This window comes from Vidua chalybeata, chromosome 4, assembly GCF_026979565.1.
Source record: "Vidua chalybeata isolate OUT-0048 chromosome 4, bVidCha1 merged haplotype, whole genome shotgun sequence".
In the NCBI taxonomy this organism is placed as follows: Eukaryota; Metazoa; Chordata; class Aves; order Passeriformes; family Viduidae; genus Vidua; species Vidua chalybeata.
This window is the reverse complement of record NC_071533.1, coordinates 52887073-52904946: the sequence shown is the minus strand read 5'-3', so window position 1 is coordinate 52904946 and position 17874 is coordinate 52887073. Positions and strand designations below refer to the sequence as shown.

Here is a 17874-nt window from a genome sequence, read left to right as displayed (position 1 = left end):
GTGATGAGAGTGGATTTGCAGTCGCATCGCTGAAGCGTTAATGGCTGTAATTACCGGGTCTTTCATTAGGACCCAAATGGTTAAATAATCTACACAGCCTATCTGCGCTTTAATTTACACCACGGAGATTTGCACTCATTGCAGCAGTTGCTCTAAATAAGCGTTAGTGAGTTTAGAATCGCACCCTAGCAATGTTTTCTTTTTCTTTTTTTTTTTTTTTTTTTTTTTTAATGCACCTATCTCATGAAATTTTGCCTATCTCATGAAATTTCATTCATGCTGAGAGGCCCTAATTTGCTTGCCTAGCTGCCGCATAGCTCTGTCTGTAGTCGTGAGACCTCTCGGGGCGAAATGTGCCTTCAGGGGTGCCACGAGTGGCTGGCTCTGGTCTCGACTGTGTTGGCGGGGCTCGGTTCAGTGAAGCTCCGATAGCCTAAAACTGGCGATGGTAGGGACAGTCTTTACAGTCCTTGAAATAAGATAAGGATAGCACAGAGGGGAATCGCGCTTCTAAGTGAAGGCTTCCCTTTATTTTATAAGACGCTTATATACCCTGAACAGAGGTCTGTCCTTTTTTGGGGGAGCACTTTTTGGGTGATAGGACGCATAAGATAACATCCTGAACGTTTTCTCAATTACAATGCACGTTACACAGGAACCTAGAGGCAAATGAATGCTGATTCATGTAACTACACATCCAAGTCTGGAACGGGGAAATTCTGACTAGTTTCACAAAAATACTTTCTTTTCCACTTATTAACATGCAAATATGGTACATGATGACACTTTTTATACTTTGAAATGTTTGCTAGCTTACTAAAATTGAAGTTTTACGAGTGTTGCCAGTATTTGCATTCTGCTCACAAATACTTAAAATACAGTAGCATAAAACTAATTGTGTAAGCCACCCCTCCAGTCTTTCAGGTCACCAAATTAGTGTGATTGTACTATCCACCAGTGCTTTTGTATATGTGGCTTTGCAAGTGATGCAGACTTATAGAACGTTTGACACAGTAGTTTCTGTATGATGTATTTAATTAATGCTGTCCTAGAGAGTACATCACAATTTCAGTTTGAAAATAGTCTGTATAAAATCCAAATTACTAAATTCTCTATCTTTCATCTCCTAAGGCTTATTAAGCACAGAGTAGATGATGCCATTTTAACAAACATTGGAATAAAGGTAGCAGTGGAATATATGCTAATCAGATATCACTTCTTTCTTGATACTGCAATTCATCTAAACATATGGATTATAATCTGTTAAAGTGTAGTTTAATTTCAGTGTAAAAGAATGATTTGCATTCTAAAAATAGGAAAGGTAAAGGAATACATATTACAAATTTCTGTTTTGCTTGATAAAAAAAGCCCAAAATTGTTTAAGATTATAATACAGTAATATATTTTGAATTACTTAATATATTCCAAGGATTTCTTTGGATATAAAATATATGAGAAAACTTAGTAGAAGAAAATGGCTTTATTGCACTTTTACAAAGAAGTGCACCTTGAATTGCTCCATTACTTATGTTGTTTGCTGCAAACCAGTTTCTCAGTGTTGATATTTCTCTTGTGTTAAATATTTAGCCTGTTATGAATGTTCACTTATTCTAGTAGTTTATAGGCAGTATTCTAATGCCTTATCTATTTATTTTTAAATATGTAGAGAGTATTTTCACACTTGTAAAGAATGCATATAAACTGGAAATTGTCCAAGAAAACAGTAAAGGTAGTGTTAAATAACAGACTTTATGGGAGAGTCTATCAATCACAAACCCTCTGTTACTACTTTCCTATGTATATTTGCCAGCTTGTTGCTGAGTGACATTTGTATACTTTTGCTCATTTTACATAGTACTGGGGACTTTAAGACTTGCATAAACAATATGTACACTTTTCACATCTCAAACACTGACACAGTATTTCTCAGTTTAGCAGGCAAAACACCTGGGGATTTTTAACACCCAAACCATGTGGAGCTCTTGTTCAGCACAATTGTTTAGAGAGAAATGCAAAGCAGATGCAGATAAAAGGTTCTGATGGGGTGTATATCAGATTGTTTCATAGTTCTGCTTTACATATAGAAAAGAACCAGTAGCATAATGGTATGATTGTGGTAAAGAGACTACTTGAAATCTCAAAGAATACCTTTATTTACTTATTGTCAGTTCCCTTTGTTCTAAGGAGACATTAGACAATGTATAAAATTTTAGAACAAGTAAGTGGACACAGTAGAACATACCTGCTCTAAGTTACTGGAGATGGGAGTGATGCTAATTTTCCATTAGTGTAATTAGAATTGGTAACTGATACTTTCCTATATCTACAATACAGCAGTTAGGAAATAAAGTCTCTACTTACATGACCGACTGGTGCACCCCAGGGAACACAGGTTGTTTTCATTCCCATGATTTGATACTTAATTTTTAAGGTGTTAAATTGAACTCTAATATGAGTTTCAAAATACATCATGTTTGACACAGGACTTTATAAGATAACTTAATTGGAGAAAACTGCAAACAATTTGTAACTCTCCTTCTAACATCATGTCTTTTTCATAAAGTTTAAATCAAAATTCTGTATTCAGTAGACTTCTGACATTTCACAGTCACTATTTTTTAGGAGATCTTTAACAAGTTTAACTCTTATCCTTGTCTTATTTAGCGTGGTATTACTCTGAAATAGTCTTTTAGCCTCTCACTTATCAGTTCTCTCCTTTACATTAAAGCACTACAAATGCTTAAAACACTTAGCATTCCACAGGTCTTAATCACTTGCCAAAAGTTAAAGCTGTACAGAAGTGTTTTACTGAATGGGGATGAGTTTAAGTGTTTTTCTGGATCATGAATTTAAAATGTAAAACTTCCAGGTGCTGCACATTGCCCATGAGGAGCCTGTATGTTGGGATTTCCAGCAAAGACAGCCAAAGATAATGAAAGTTCAGTGCCTAAGGGGAATCACTTAACAGCTTAGAGAGTTACATACTTAATCATAAGTCTCATAATGAATTTTAATTGTAAATACTTGTTTATTTTCTCATTTAATTACAGATATATTTTTAAAATATATACTTCTCCACCTTTTTGTCTCTCAGTGCAAAATAATGTCATATAAGCAGTTTTATTTCAGTGAAAATTTTAATCATGAATCCACACATTACCAACTACTCTTTGAAGAACAAACCTTTTAAACACTCTTTATATGTTTATATTTCTTGGCTATCATCTTGCCTTGGTATCTTTTTTACTTACTTTACTAAGCAATAATTATTGTCTCTTTAAAACACTTCACTTATAATGCTGAGGGGTCTTTTGCTTGTTATTTTCTTAAGAGAGATTGGTCTGTATAAGTGGAACTTACAGAAACAGTAAAGGAATTCCTGAACAAACATATTTCTGTACTTCAGATATTGGCCTCTTAGCCAACTCTGTAATTCTTTATGAAAAATCCTAATGCCTTTTCTCATTGAAAATGCATTGTTTAATGAAGAAAAATGTTTATCAAACCAGTGTGCTGACACTCTAATTAAAATTATATTCATTTCCTGTAAAGTCTTACTTTCCTGAAAGTGAAATACATAGAAATTAATTTCTGAAAAAAAAAAATCCTTGTTCAGTAGCCAGTTAATTTATTACATAAAATTTGAAACATTAGTCAGTCTGCTGCAATATTGCAGAAGCATTTTGAGTAGTTGGTTATCTTGTATGTCAATTGTATCTATAAATGAAATGGATCAATTTCCTCATTAACATGCACCCATGCTGCAACCCAGCAGCCTTAATAGGACCCCAAATTCAACCATTAAGGAGGCTCTCAGTTTAACCATACAGGAGGGCATAATCTTTCTTCTTGTTTATGTAAAGACACACACATACACAGAGAGGCTTATCTCAAAGGCTATTTTTTTTTTCCCAAACACCTCTAAAGAATAAATTTTTTCACAACTTTAAGCTAAGTAAATACATTACAGTATAATAATCATAAAAATGACAATGTCATTGTGGCACTAACTGCCATGTCAAAAAAAAAGAGAACATTGTTATTGAGTATAAACATTTGCACTGGTGACTTCTTTCACACATTTAACTTCCATACTGTTTAGTGAAAAGCATACAGAAGTATTTTCAATTTTCTGTTCTCATTTTGCATTATGTTAAATATTTTACAATTAGTTTTTAAAAGTGACCCACATTTCACCTTCAGTAGCAAATTATGATGAGAGAGGGTCTAATTAAACATGAAATGGATGTATCATTGATGCTTTAATTATCTTTATTTAACACAAAGTGTTCCACTGATAAGTGCAGCTTTTATTTTTTTACTCTCCAGTAAAATCATCTTGTACAGCGCACAAATGACTAAGTTACCACTGAATCATTCTGCACTCCCAAGAGATGTACAGAGCCAAAAGGGACAGGATCTGAGTAAAGGAGGATACATGCTCTGAATAAGTAAAGAACTGTACTATTATAGGCAAGGGGTAGTAAGAAACATCTTTAAAAGGATAGAATCTGATTTATCAACTCAGACAGCTCTCTGGCATTATACAAAGTGAACTTGGGTTATAACCATGCTTAGCAGCTTTACTATTGCTGTCAGTCTTTATGTTTCTGAATGTGTTTCTTCCTCTTTCTATCTTTTTTTTTTTTTTTTTTTTTTTTGAGTTTTTATTTAGTTATCTAGTTTTCTAGTATTTGGGATAGTTGTTAGTTTGACCATCAGTACAGCTTTGTTTCATCTCTGCAGCTTCAGACTAATTTTCCTTTAAGCATTTTCTTTCAAAAGTTTAAGAAGGTTTATGTACTTAGTAATATGCTAAGCTACTTTGACATATAAAACTAATCAATTTGGTTTTGCATTAAAATATAAAAGAAAATCAACAAACTTCAGAAGTAGTTAGCATTATAAGTCAACTAAATCCTTGACAAGCACTCTGAACTCTTCACTATAATTGCAAAACATTTTAGTACTTAATTACTAATCTTAACAAGATTAACATAATTTTGACTATATATATAGGGAATACTGATAGAGGCATATGAGCAATCCAGTACAGTATTTAACAGGAAGATTACCTAAGCAAGTCTGCTTCCAACAGACATTTAGAAACTGTTAAAGCTGCAAAATATACTTTTTTCACTCTTAGGCCATATTACATGTAATATGTTCCATGTAATTTATGTTCTACATTTCTCCATTAAAAAAAAAATTACCTTTTTAGATGGTTTTGTTTCAGCATGTGCTGAGAAGATGGTATTTTTCTTCCCTGATTTTTCTTTCTGGGAAGAGTAAATTTATTTTCTATTATCAGATTTTAGACTTTTATAGCATATACTATACATTCATTTTAATCAATAATTGAAATGACAAAAATAGACCAACAGCTACAATCAAGGATCAAAAAAATATTTTAAATTATTGTTATTTTTTGTCCATAAATTTGCATTATTTTAATTTTTAATTAAGTATGTAAAAGAAAATTGTGACATGCATAAAGATGTATTTCAGGCTAGGCCTAATTTACTGTTTTCCATATATTTCAGGAAACAGACTTCCCAAGGTCACTTGTATTTTGTTGTTGTGGATGAAAAATATCACAGTAATGCTGGAGTAACTAAGATTAGTGGAGCTTCTGAAATGAGTGACAAGAATCAGAATGGAATAACACCAGAATAATCCATAGGAGATTTTAAATTTTTTAATGTCTTATTTTAATGCAATTTCCTCTAAAAATATTTAACTGAGAGCAGGTCATGAACACAAGTCAAACTCTCAAAATGTGATTATACTGAAGTATGAGTTAGTCAAGTTCCTGAATTATGTCAGTGATACACACTGAAGTTGTCCAGCTGTGTGGAGATGTGCTTAGCATGAGACATTTGCTCACTCTTACGTGGCCATTTTCACTGACAAGAGATCTAAAATTAAAATTAAGAACAACTTTTGAAGGTATTAAAAACCCAAGGGATTAGCTGTATATATAGCACATACAAAAAGTGTGGAGGAACCATTTATTATTACTTTTTGTGAAATGAGAATACAGAAAAACTTTAGAGTAAATTTTGGAGTTTGAACAAAAGAACAATGAAGTTTGAACAAAAGCAATATTCTGGCCCCATTTAAAACTGTAAGGTAGGTAAAAGTGATGTGACCATTATCTTTGTCTTTCAAAATCTAATTTACCTTATTAACTATTAATAAGAGTGAGTATATTTTTTAAAGGCAAACATTTTTATGTCACATGAGATTTTGCTACAGATTTAATATTCTAATGTCTGAGTTTGCAACTGAATGAAATGAATGTGTGCTTGCAAGTAGCATTCTTGCAGTATTAAGAAGCAATAAAATTGGTATTTCTCAATAGACCTTTATCAAGGTCTTTTATTATCTACAGATAATTATGGATAATGTAAAGTTAGTTTTTTAAGGCTAGGTACAGAAGGTAGGTACTAGATGATGCTGAAAATTGCTCATAGATAGAACCAGAATACAGAAATACTGAATCCACTTGCCAAAAATTCAGAGACAATTATATCTTGCAGTCATGTCTGAAGAAATTCCTTTACGGTACTACCTCATAAGTAAAAAAATTTGCCACCTGACAGCACAAAAATTCCTGAATTTTGAATGGTCATATGATGATTGTGAAGAATCTGCCATAAACTCCATTCAAATTAGATTCTTGACTGGTGGTGTGGCTAGGAAATGTATTGTGTGTTATGTGTCAAATATTTTGTCTGTTGTAGCACTTCTCAAGAGAAATCCTGTAATTTATTCTGTCTATCCATTTATAAATTTCAAGCTCTCTTCAGCCCTGCAGTGCAAAATATGAGCAGTGCAAAATATGAGAAGTGCAAAATATGAGAAGTAGCCCCTACTTCTTTTGGAGAAGCAGAATTACCTTAACACAGGGACTTATCCTTGGGTAAAAAAAAGGGATCATCGGGACAATGCATTTAAAGGGATACAGTCTGGACTAGAATTATGTTTCTGACTTCAGTGTTGTGCTGGACAATGAACTAAAGGAAGTTATGGAGACTGTCATGGCATTCTGGTTATGGTTCAGCTATCTAAGGGTGAGCATCCTAATGTCAGTTTAGGTAGCTGAAAGTTCCTGTGCTGTCTGCGCAGAGCTGCATGCACAGGGTGTATGACACAAGACCTGGGTGTCTTCTGTGACTCTCTTCTGTAGCTGCAGCTCAAGGCCAAACAAAAAAGCAATCACTAAATTCTTTGGTTTACCTAAAGGAACAATATTTAAAATAAAATTAAGCACTCTGTAAATGTAGTGCACTTTTGGCAGCACTGAAAAATATTTTTTCTGTGAGAACTTCAGCACAATTTTCAATGTGTGTGCCACACACATGCCAATTAATAGAACAGAATCTGCATGTGCAGATACCTGATTACGTATAAGCAATTAACTAAATTTTCATTCATTGTCAGACCTCTCAGGTTGATGTTTATCTCAGGCGAAACTACAGGTAATGCTGCTAAAGTCAATCAAATTTAGCTAGTATTAACTGCAATAAATTGTGTCAGGTGTTGTAATATTCAGAAAATGTTTCATATTAGAATAAAATATAGATAGAGAAAACCAATTTATCAGTTTGGATGTTAATCCCCTGCATTTAAGTTATCAGCATGTATATAATTTGCAAAATAACAGAGTAGGTTTTTGTCATGCATTACATCCAAGTGTAAAATTATCTTTCTAAAAGGGTCTGGAAATGATGTGGCTTTAATAACACTTCAAAAAAGTAAGATTTTAGTATTAAAAGCATTCTTGCTTAAACTAATGGTACAGCAAGAATACATCTGTCAAGCTACCGTTGTTGGTCCCCAGACAGGTCATAGTGTTTGCTCGTGGAGTTGTGTGTTACCCCTTGTAAGCATATTTACAAGAAAGGCTTAGCCTAAAACTATCCTATCAACTTCATAATGCAAAACTTTGCTTCAGATGAAATCTGGCCATTTGTTTAGGAAAATCTGCTTGGTTTATTGCAAGTCCTGTTTAAAACACTATATTGTACAAGAGAAAATACTTCTGTAATTTGCAGTCTTTGAAAAGGTGAAAGACAAGAGTTGAAATAGAGATAATAAACCAACAGAAAACTAAAGCATTAGTTCATCTGCTCCTAATATTTTCACAGTGATATTTTAAGCCCCTATTTTACACTTTTGCTATTCACATCTTTTACAGTCTTGCTGGTTTTAACATACATCTGATCTCATCATGTCATACCTGCTCTAAGTGAGGTTACATTGTTTTAAAATTTGAGTAATGAAATAGTTAATTTTTCCTTATCCTTTAATCTTTCCTTATCTCCATCCATGTATTCCAAATTGGTTATAAGGGCATAACGTGTGCCGTGTGTGATAGTGAGAGAGGATATCCATCATTCTGCTGGATTAGAAAAGTGCTATTTTCAGTGAGCATGTAATTATATCCAATTGCAGTACAAGTCTACAGAAGGACAGTAATTGATTTACTTGAGAGAGAAATATTTGTTGAATTTTCAAGTAATGTTGTAAGTTCTTATATGGAGGGAATAATTGCACTGGAAACTAGAAATATCTACTTAAAAGGGCAGGACGTGCTCAGCCTCTGAACCTCAGCCCAGATCTTGGGTAAGATCTGTTGCACTTTAGTGAATTTTGAAAATTCACTCACATGGCTCCTCTCACTATATACTGAAAGGTTTTACTTTTCTTCCTGCAATATAAGGGCCTAAATTTTAATCGTATTCAGAAGAATTCCATTACATTGAATTTTATTTGAATGGGATTTTTCTTAATATGAGTAAAATTCTAAAAGCTCTAAAGCTATTTCTAGAGCAGGTGTCAATTCTGATGAGTAAAAGTTACTGCAGGGTGAAACAGAGCAGTACTTGTTTTCACAGAGTCTTTAAAATATGAGTGTTTTTCCAAGGAATTGCAACACAAAGTCTGGGTCTTGTAATTTGCTCAATTTGTTACTAGATGCATATGAAAGAGACTAGTAGACATATCTGAACTAACTACAGTGCAGATGTGAGTAGTACTTCATAGACTGACAGAGAATTACTACTGATGCGCAGTAGGTGTTTTGCCAGCACATGGGTTTGTGTAATGGGGGGGTTCACTCAATAGGTTCAGTAACTGGCAGATCCTTGAGCAGCCAGGAAATCACCAGGGCTTGGTAATTCATTCTCTTAAAATTCACCAGGTTCATAAGTAGAAATGATAAGTATGCTACTAAAATACTTGCTACTTGTGGTGTTTTTCTGTGCTTTTATACAAGAATTTAAAAAAAATACACAAGGCAGCTTTAGTTTGGAAGGAAAGGAAACTTGTGCAAGTGTTTACAAAATGGCTCTGCATTTGCTATCCTGTGTTTTGCAGAGATCACTGGACACTTATATAATTTATCTTTTTTTTGTGCAACATTGGTTCTTTAAATCATTATTTATAGTCTTGCTGGTATTCTGGATCTTTCTGTTTGTTCTTTAATGCAGATGAGAATATAAGCAACAGTGTGAAATTCCTCTGTGCAGCATAAATTAAGAAAATTTTGTTTCCATTATATTGCAAAATGTTTTATCACTTATGCTTTCATATTCAAGGAGACTGTGTGATGCTTTATTCAGTTAGCCCTTCAGAAGCTGATGAATGAATTGAAAATTTATCTTGGACTTTCTAATACTGCACATTAGTATACCTTTCTAGGAACCTTGAATACTAAATTTATGTATTTTTTCTATACTAGTTCTTAATTAAATATATGAAGGGACTGAACTCTTTAAATTATATGGTAAACTTCCTGGAGAATTAATGTTACAGAAATATGAAAGGGCTGGCTAAAGCATCACTCTACCAAATGTTTCTAAAAGGCTTTATATATTTATAAGACTTCATGATCTACTATTGATGCAAATTACTAAGGATAAAAGAAAATCCATCTGTTATCAAAGAAAAAAATAAATTAAATAAGTCCAAGGATTTGAAAGACTTAGCATTAAGGACTAAGAATTCATACTTTGTGATGGGTTTATAGTAATTGACAGTAGAAAAGACTTCCTTTTAGCATTTACAATGTAGGTTATTTTTTTTAAACTAAAGAAAATTACTTTGCCATAAAAGCTTCTCATGTAACACATCCTGTCTCATTTCATAATTTCCTATCCTTCACTGAAATGTCTCAATTAAAATATAGCCTACACCATTTCACATTGTGTTGTGCATTGCTAGCTTTATTGTTACCCTTACTATTAAAATGCCTTACTATTAAAATAAATGCTATTTATTTAGCTACTGACCATTTGATTAAATGGTCAGTAGCTAAATAAATAGCATTTAATCAAGAGCTGTTGGTTTTCAATCAGCTAGGAAACAGATTACAGGCCTGAGCACAGATCTAAGGCTAGTGTCTCCAATCTGCAACTAATTGTGCACTGATAATAGCACTGCCCACAGGCAAATCTTACTCGCTGTCCTGATCTATGATAGATTTTCCTGTATGTTAATATTACATCAGATGGAGTAATTTTGTTGCAGTTGCCATATTTAACCTTTCCTTTTTTAACTGGAAATATATATTGTTTGGAGATAGTACCTTCATGTTTAATTTCCGAAAAGAAATGCATAAAAGAGAAATCTCAAGGGAAATATTATAGCCATGTTTTCCCCTTTAGCTTCTTCTATTAAAACAGTTTCTTCTTTAGAAGATAAAGTACTGCTGATACTTAAAGAAGTACTTATATGTAATATTACATATTCTGTGACTTATCTCAGGGACTGAGGCATGTCTTACAAACTGCAGCAGGAAGCAGTGCTTCACTCCCTCCTGGTGTGTGTGGACTAGCTGTTGGGGGCGGTGGGTCCCTGAGTTCTCTCTGGATCAACTGCAGATCACGTAGTAACTGTATATAGCAGATGTGCAGATTACATCATTAAGACATTATAAATATTCACATATTTCCAGTGTGAAGTTGATGAGGGTGATTAAACACACAGCAGAACCAGTACTGTACCAAGACTTCACAATTTCAGATGCTTCACAAATTCAGATCGCACTGTGAAAGCTGCTTTTAAACATAGAGGGTAGAATAGCAAATACTGCCTGTAGTCAGCACATTATAGTGTTCTGGAAGAAAACTGTCTTCTGAGCTGTGTTCATTGTTCTTGTGAAATGATTCCAACAGTTTCAAATCTTTCTTTTCACCTTGCTAGTTATGCAAATAGCTCTTCACTTTTTTCACTAAAGCAAATGGGAATTGTTCACTGTCACAAATAATAAATAACAAGAGTACCTCATCTGCAGAGCATGGAAGTGATAAAAACACATGCTTATGAATGCTTGAGATTTTGAAGCTATTAATTTTGAACTTTTTGATTGCAGTTCTGTTTTACAAGAGTGGATGCTCTTAGGGCAGCAGTACCCAGTGACAGTGAAGGATTATGACAACATACATTTATCACTGTAAGCTTGATAAATTCAGTATAAGAGATGGTCAGAAAATGCCCCTAAACCTGAAGTCATAAAATGTATCTTGCCTTTACTGAACGTTAAAATAGTGAACATTTTTCTATTACTGCTAATGATCTTTTTAAATTAGAATTCAATACTAATATGAGTATGCTTGAGAAGGTTTCTTTGTGCATAAAGAAATGTGTAGCTCTTACCAACATTAGTGAATTTCTTAACATGTACACTGAGGGAATCTAGGAGTTTTGTGAAGAATGCTGTTGTATATATAACGTGTAATCACATATGGAAAGGTCCTTTAAAAAAGGTCAGCAAATACTATAGCAAGTTTGGCATTAATAAAAGTCAGAAGGACTCTTTAGACTTTCAAGAATGCTTTAAAACATTTTTTAAAGGAACTTAGCACTTGAAGTCTAAATTGCAAGTTTGTCTAAAAGTATACTCCCTGATAACTTCTATGTAAATCAAAATGTGGTATACCGCCTTCCATTTTGAGATTGCACCATTCACAGGTAATAGGAGTGTTTCAAATCAGAAACTACATTTTTGGATTAGGGATAGGAACAGGAATTTCAGTAATAATTGGACAGCATTCTGAAGTGGTATACTGTAAGAAATTAGAAATTAGAATCTGAATACTTAATCTGTAATATTTATGCTCAATTTTCAAGGTGATAACAAAGAAAATAAATCCTAAATTATACAGTAGAAAGTCCTGAATAAGGGAAGCAATTGAGTAAGAACATGTCTAGAAATGTTAGTACTTCATTTTTTTAAAATCTTTATCATTCTAGGGAATTAATCTTCAGCCTTTCTGAAATCCTCACTGAGCTGGTAATTTTTTTCACATTTTCAGAACATCATCAAAGCCATGCTAATCTGGACCAAGGGCATGTCTCAGAGTCCTTGAATCTCTGAAGAAAACGTTTTGCTGTCTTTCTTATTTTTAACATAATCAAGATTCACTTCAAACTTTTATAAAACCTTTAGAGAAGAAAGTTTGATTATTTACAAGACCGGTGTTATAGGATACAATCAACAGCTTACAGTTCATTGCGAGATTAATAAGAAAAAATTGCAAATCCAGGAGGCATATGTTCTCACTGAATGTCTGGCTCAGTAATTAGACAATCTGGCTACTGAGTGAGGGACATTTGTGATAGATTGTAATGTAGATCTCATGTTTAAGGCATTGTAAACCTGTAATCTGGAGGAGGAAAAGGAAAGATATAATGAGAAAAGGAAATCCAGATATTTTTTTTCCTGTAATGTGAATCTGTAGGTATTTTTTTTGTCTCCCAAAGAAAAGGCCTAGCATTTGAGCAAGACTTTTCTCACAGAAAAGGAGAATAGTTGGAGTTCTGTAATTTTTATTTTTCTCTAAATCTAGAATTTTCATTGTAACTAAGAAAATCTAATTTTTAATCATCCAACACTCTAGATTCTGTCAAGGTCTTTCATTAATTAATATTTGTGGTTTACTTTGTCAAGTAAAACTGGTAATCTCTACCTTCCTCATCATCAAAAGCTGTGCACTTTTAAGACACTGGGGCAGATAGATAGGAAAATTTCATCTTTCTGTATTTGTAAGACTGCCTACCTATTTTTCTATGTTTATATTTGGAATGATTTTGAAGGGACTTTACAGGAAGCATAGACTAGATAACTACTACTAAGACATAAAGGAAAAAATAAAGAGAACTTGTGATGGAAAAATTGCTTTCAAAATATTTTTCCCCAGTTTTCCTTTTGTTAAATATGAAGATTCTGATTGAAAAAAAAACATTATAGGGAACCTTAAAATATTTACTTAGATGTTGGTTTTATGGAAAGCTGTTTTGAGAGCCAAATAAATCAATCTGCAAAATTGTTTGTGTTTTGGACAGAGAACCTTTATTGAGGAGGCAGTAGAATACATATGCTGACATATATGAGAATTTCACTCACATATAACATATCATGATCTCCAATACTATCTGTCCTCTAATCCCATCTTTGTGCTCTGTTTTTATAGTCTTATCTTCCCAGTAGAAGTCTGAAGATTTTTGTATTTTCGTTTCAGTCTCTGTTCTTCCTACCAAACCAGTTTATTTTTCTAATACTGTAAGAATCAGATAGTGCAATAAGAGATCAAATGTTATGAAAATGCGGAGACTGAATATTATTTCAATTTTGTTCCTTCTGCTGGATTACAGAAAGTGTTGTAGATCTATAAGTATGTTACTATTAGGTTTTTTTGGTGGTTTTGTGTTTGTTTGATGTTCTTTACTTTTAATAATTAAATCCTATTCTAAAACATTAAATATTTGAAGATCTGAGCGTATATGATGAAAGATAAGACAGTAAAGATCTTCATTGACAGACTTTCCCTGACCCATGGAATAACAGCACATCTGTATGACTTCTTGGGTATTGTTTTCCTGAAGAGGGGATTTCTTTCTGTTATAATAAAACCAAAGGAACAACAACAACAACAACAACAACAACAACAACAACAAAAAATCAAAATTGAAAAAGAAATCCATATACCAAAAAAACCCACCAAAACAAACTCCAAATCAACCAGAAACTGCAAAAATGTTCCCCAACTCAGGCTAATTTCTGTTTCCATGAATCAATACCTCTAGTCAAATTCACAGTCAGTCTGGTAAACACCTATGGCTGACCTATGCTGTAGAGAATAAACAGAGACAATGTCAGTTTTATGACTAATCTTCTGTCTTTCATGAAACCTTTTCTTTCCAAAAGAGCTTAAGTATTTTGAGCACAAATGAAATAGTGCCCATGTTCTCTGCTTTTCCATAATTCAAGAGCTAGGAAGCCTGATTTGTGAGAAGCTTATTCTGTGACTTTGTGTGTAATTGACAGTGAAGGGGGAAAATGAGGCAATGTTACGCCTTTGCCAGTTCTTTTTAAAGGAAGGAATATACTTACTCATTAATGATCTAAGCTATGAATAGATTCATGGTTTATAACACAGTCTTAGAGTGGTTAAGAGAATTTAAGGGTTTATCACACAGCCTTAAAAGAGGCTAAGAGAATTTAAAAGAAAGTTATTCAGACTGGAAAATTCTGGGTAAACATTTACCTATCTTCTTGGCTGTTCATTATTAAATTATATGTTGGCATTTTACAGTAATAGAAATAAAAGAGAGGTACAGACAAAGTAAAAGAAACACTCTGATGACCTATTATTAGAGTTTAAGCTGAATAAATATTCAGCATCTAAAGTATGGAGCAGAGGTAATAAAAATCATTGCAAAGTGCTATCCACAGTGCATAATATCCAGTAATATAATTTAGTTCATTACATTAATACATGATGTAGTACTGTATGATGCAGTATTATCACACTGTTTCTATGCCCTGGGCTTAAATTTGTTCACAGTCTCAGAGTATTTCTAAATATTAGATGTTTCATGATGACTGGCAGATAAATGCATTAATATAACTGTAAAATAACAAAATCACGTCAAGGTGTGGGGATTTTAAATTTTTTTTATTATTTTTTTTAAATCAAATATTCTCATCTTCCTCTCATCAGAGGAAGAATCTGCACGAGAAAGAACCCATGTAAGAAACACAGAACCTTGTTAGCATGTTCTGTCATAAGTGTCCTTTAACATATGTTCAGTTCTGTCTTACTCTAGACATGCCCTTAATATCACCCTTTTGGCGTCTTGTCCATAGGAAGTAGCTAATAGCATTTTTTTTTTGCTTCATGATCATGTTACAAGTTTGGAGAGAGGTCAGTAAACGAGCAAGTGTTCTTGTTGCATGCAGAATTTTGTCCACACTGGATTCTAGTCTGCAAGTCAGAGACCAATATGTTGTGAGAGTCAGGTTCTCTGATCTGGTTGTGCTATAAATCCTAAGGGAAGTGCAAACAAGCACAGATTGTAAGGTTACTATATTCAGCTCTTAGAAATGTTGGGACACTTTTTGTAGGACAGTTTGAAATTACTCTGATGAGATGATGTGTTCTATATGTGTTTCTAGAGATGGCTTGCAATACACTAAAGTATGAATTGCAATGGATTTCAGCAACTTAACAGAGTTTAAACTTGGTTCTCTTGAGAACATAGTGTCTTACTAAATTTCTTATATGTTTTACTTTATTTTAGTACATCAGAATTAAATTCCTATTTACTGATGTTGATAACAGGATAATAGATCTCTACATTGTTTGTATGTCCAGTTTGTGTTTAATTATTGGAATACAGTAGATATTTTATCCTAATATTAGAACATACTGGCCTTATTTAGAGCTATTGAAATAAGCTTAACTTCATACATATTGACTGTAGAGGGATAAGGTTTTCAAAATTTCCCTGTATTACTCTAACTCTGTGTTCCCTTGAAAATTTTAAATAACTGGGATAGAATTATGCTTAATTCATTTCTACGAAAGTATTTCAAGCAACAGAACTATTGTTACATTCCTATCTGTATATTGGACTGAGTTCTTCTGGCAAGAATGAGGTCAGTGTTAATGAAGGACATATTTTAAAAAATTTCTTACTTAAAGGTGTACTTTGGCCCTTAGGCCAGTTTATCTCACCTCACCTTGCTGGTCATCTAGCCCAAGTTACTTATCTAGGGATAATTCACATGAAGAGGAATAGATGCCTTAAGGAGTTGAGTTATTCTCTTTATTTTAGCTAGGTACTGTCTACTAGACCTCTCTCTCCACTGATCATAGCAGAAAAGTCGTTTAGGTGGCTTCTAGGTCACTGATTTGGGTAGACATTCTAGCTGCCCTGTGATTTTTCAAAAGCAGGTATAAGTTTTGAGTTTTTTGGTGGTGTATTTCACCAACACAAATGATGACACAGACCTATAATAAAAATATTTTAAGGTATTTCTGTATGTTTTGACTGTCGGAGCATAGACAAATGCAGTTGGTAGTGGAAGCAGGTGATAAGAACACAGGGACTAGGCCTGCTAAAGGAGTGTAGCTATGCATCCTTCTGCCCTCTCACCTGTTGCCTGTATGTACTATTAGGAAATGTGGAAAATGACTGAGGGAACTAGGAAAGCAAGCAAAATGCAGATTCTCTATAGATATTCTCTCAAAGTACTAGTCATATCATTATTTCTAAAAACTGCAATTAGATATTTACCTCAGTTATTTTAAGTAAAAAGTATAAATGATGGAAATGCAAGCACTAATGTGATGGTGATACAAGAGATTGTGAGTTCATCAGCATCAGGATATATGCATGCTTTAATTTCACCTCACATTTGCAGAGAATTTTGATGCTTTGCTTTGTCCGCTTGCCCTAGGCAATTTTTATAGTCAGTAAACATCAAAGTTAATTAAAAAGAAAAAAAGACTTGTAGTGCTCATCACATGTCATAAATAACATTGATGGATTCTGTTCTTTCTGTATCTAAGCCTAGAAAATGAGGAATATGCAAACTGATATACTAGAAAGTATTTATAGCCTTCATAATAACTAAGATAACATGAAGCAGCCACAGTGTCCTAAACTGTTTCATGTCATGTCCTCTATTTGGCATTTATCTAACAAATACAGCTTGAACTGTAATAGTCAAGAGAAAATAGCAGTTAGATAAATTTTATATCATGATACAGACATAGAAGTTGTATACAAATGTGCCAAAGACAGGGATTTTATTTTGTTGGGATTGTAGGAACATCAGATTTTAATAATGCACTGTTTTATTCTTCTTTATAGTGTTGATGATGAAGATTATGAAAGAGGTTTGGTAAATTTTCCTCTAAGTTGGGCCTCTTCAGGAAGAAAAAGGGAAACAAAAATGACTTAGAAATGCTAACAATGGTCATATCCAAAACTTAATAAGAATCACCAACTCAAAGAAATTGGAAAGGTGATTTAAAGAAGTTCAAAGAAATAAAATTCATGTTTGCAAGATTAACCCTATTTTTTGCAAAATGCTTTGTTACAAATCTTTGTTAGAAAAAAATCATACTATCCTGGCTTTGTGATAACACAATAAAGTGTTTTGTTACAATTTTTTTCAGTGGTATTTATATGGTGACTTTATAAAAACTGTTTCTGCCACTGATCTTTCTTTACCCTTAAAATACATAATATACTTGTAGAAATACAATATAAAGTAAAAATAGTAATGCAGTTGTTGTAACAAACAAAGTTTTAGGCTTGAAAACAGAACAACTATAGTGTTCTGAGTGTCACATGAATATATTTCCAAAATCTGTGTCTGTACATTCAAAGTTATGTCCTGTTATCTCTTTGCTGAGACGAGGCTGATATTTATGAGATAGAAAAAGTCATGAGGCAGATCAAGGAGAGTCAAGCGAGAAGATGAAAAGTATGCATTTTTTTTTTTCCTTAGGAGGGAAAATACCACAAATGAACTTGGAAATATTTGCACACAGGAGTATAGATGCTGAACAG

At 33.3% G+C, this 17874-nt stretch overlaps 1 protein-coding gene across 1 annotated transcript in view; it reads left to right on the top strand.

Annotated features, from left to right (window-relative positions):
* The window catches only part of PCDH7 (protocadherin 7), a 265738-nt gene that overhangs the window by 3824 nt on the left and 244040 nt on the right, over nucleotides 1-17874 (top strand). The window lies entirely within an intron of this gene.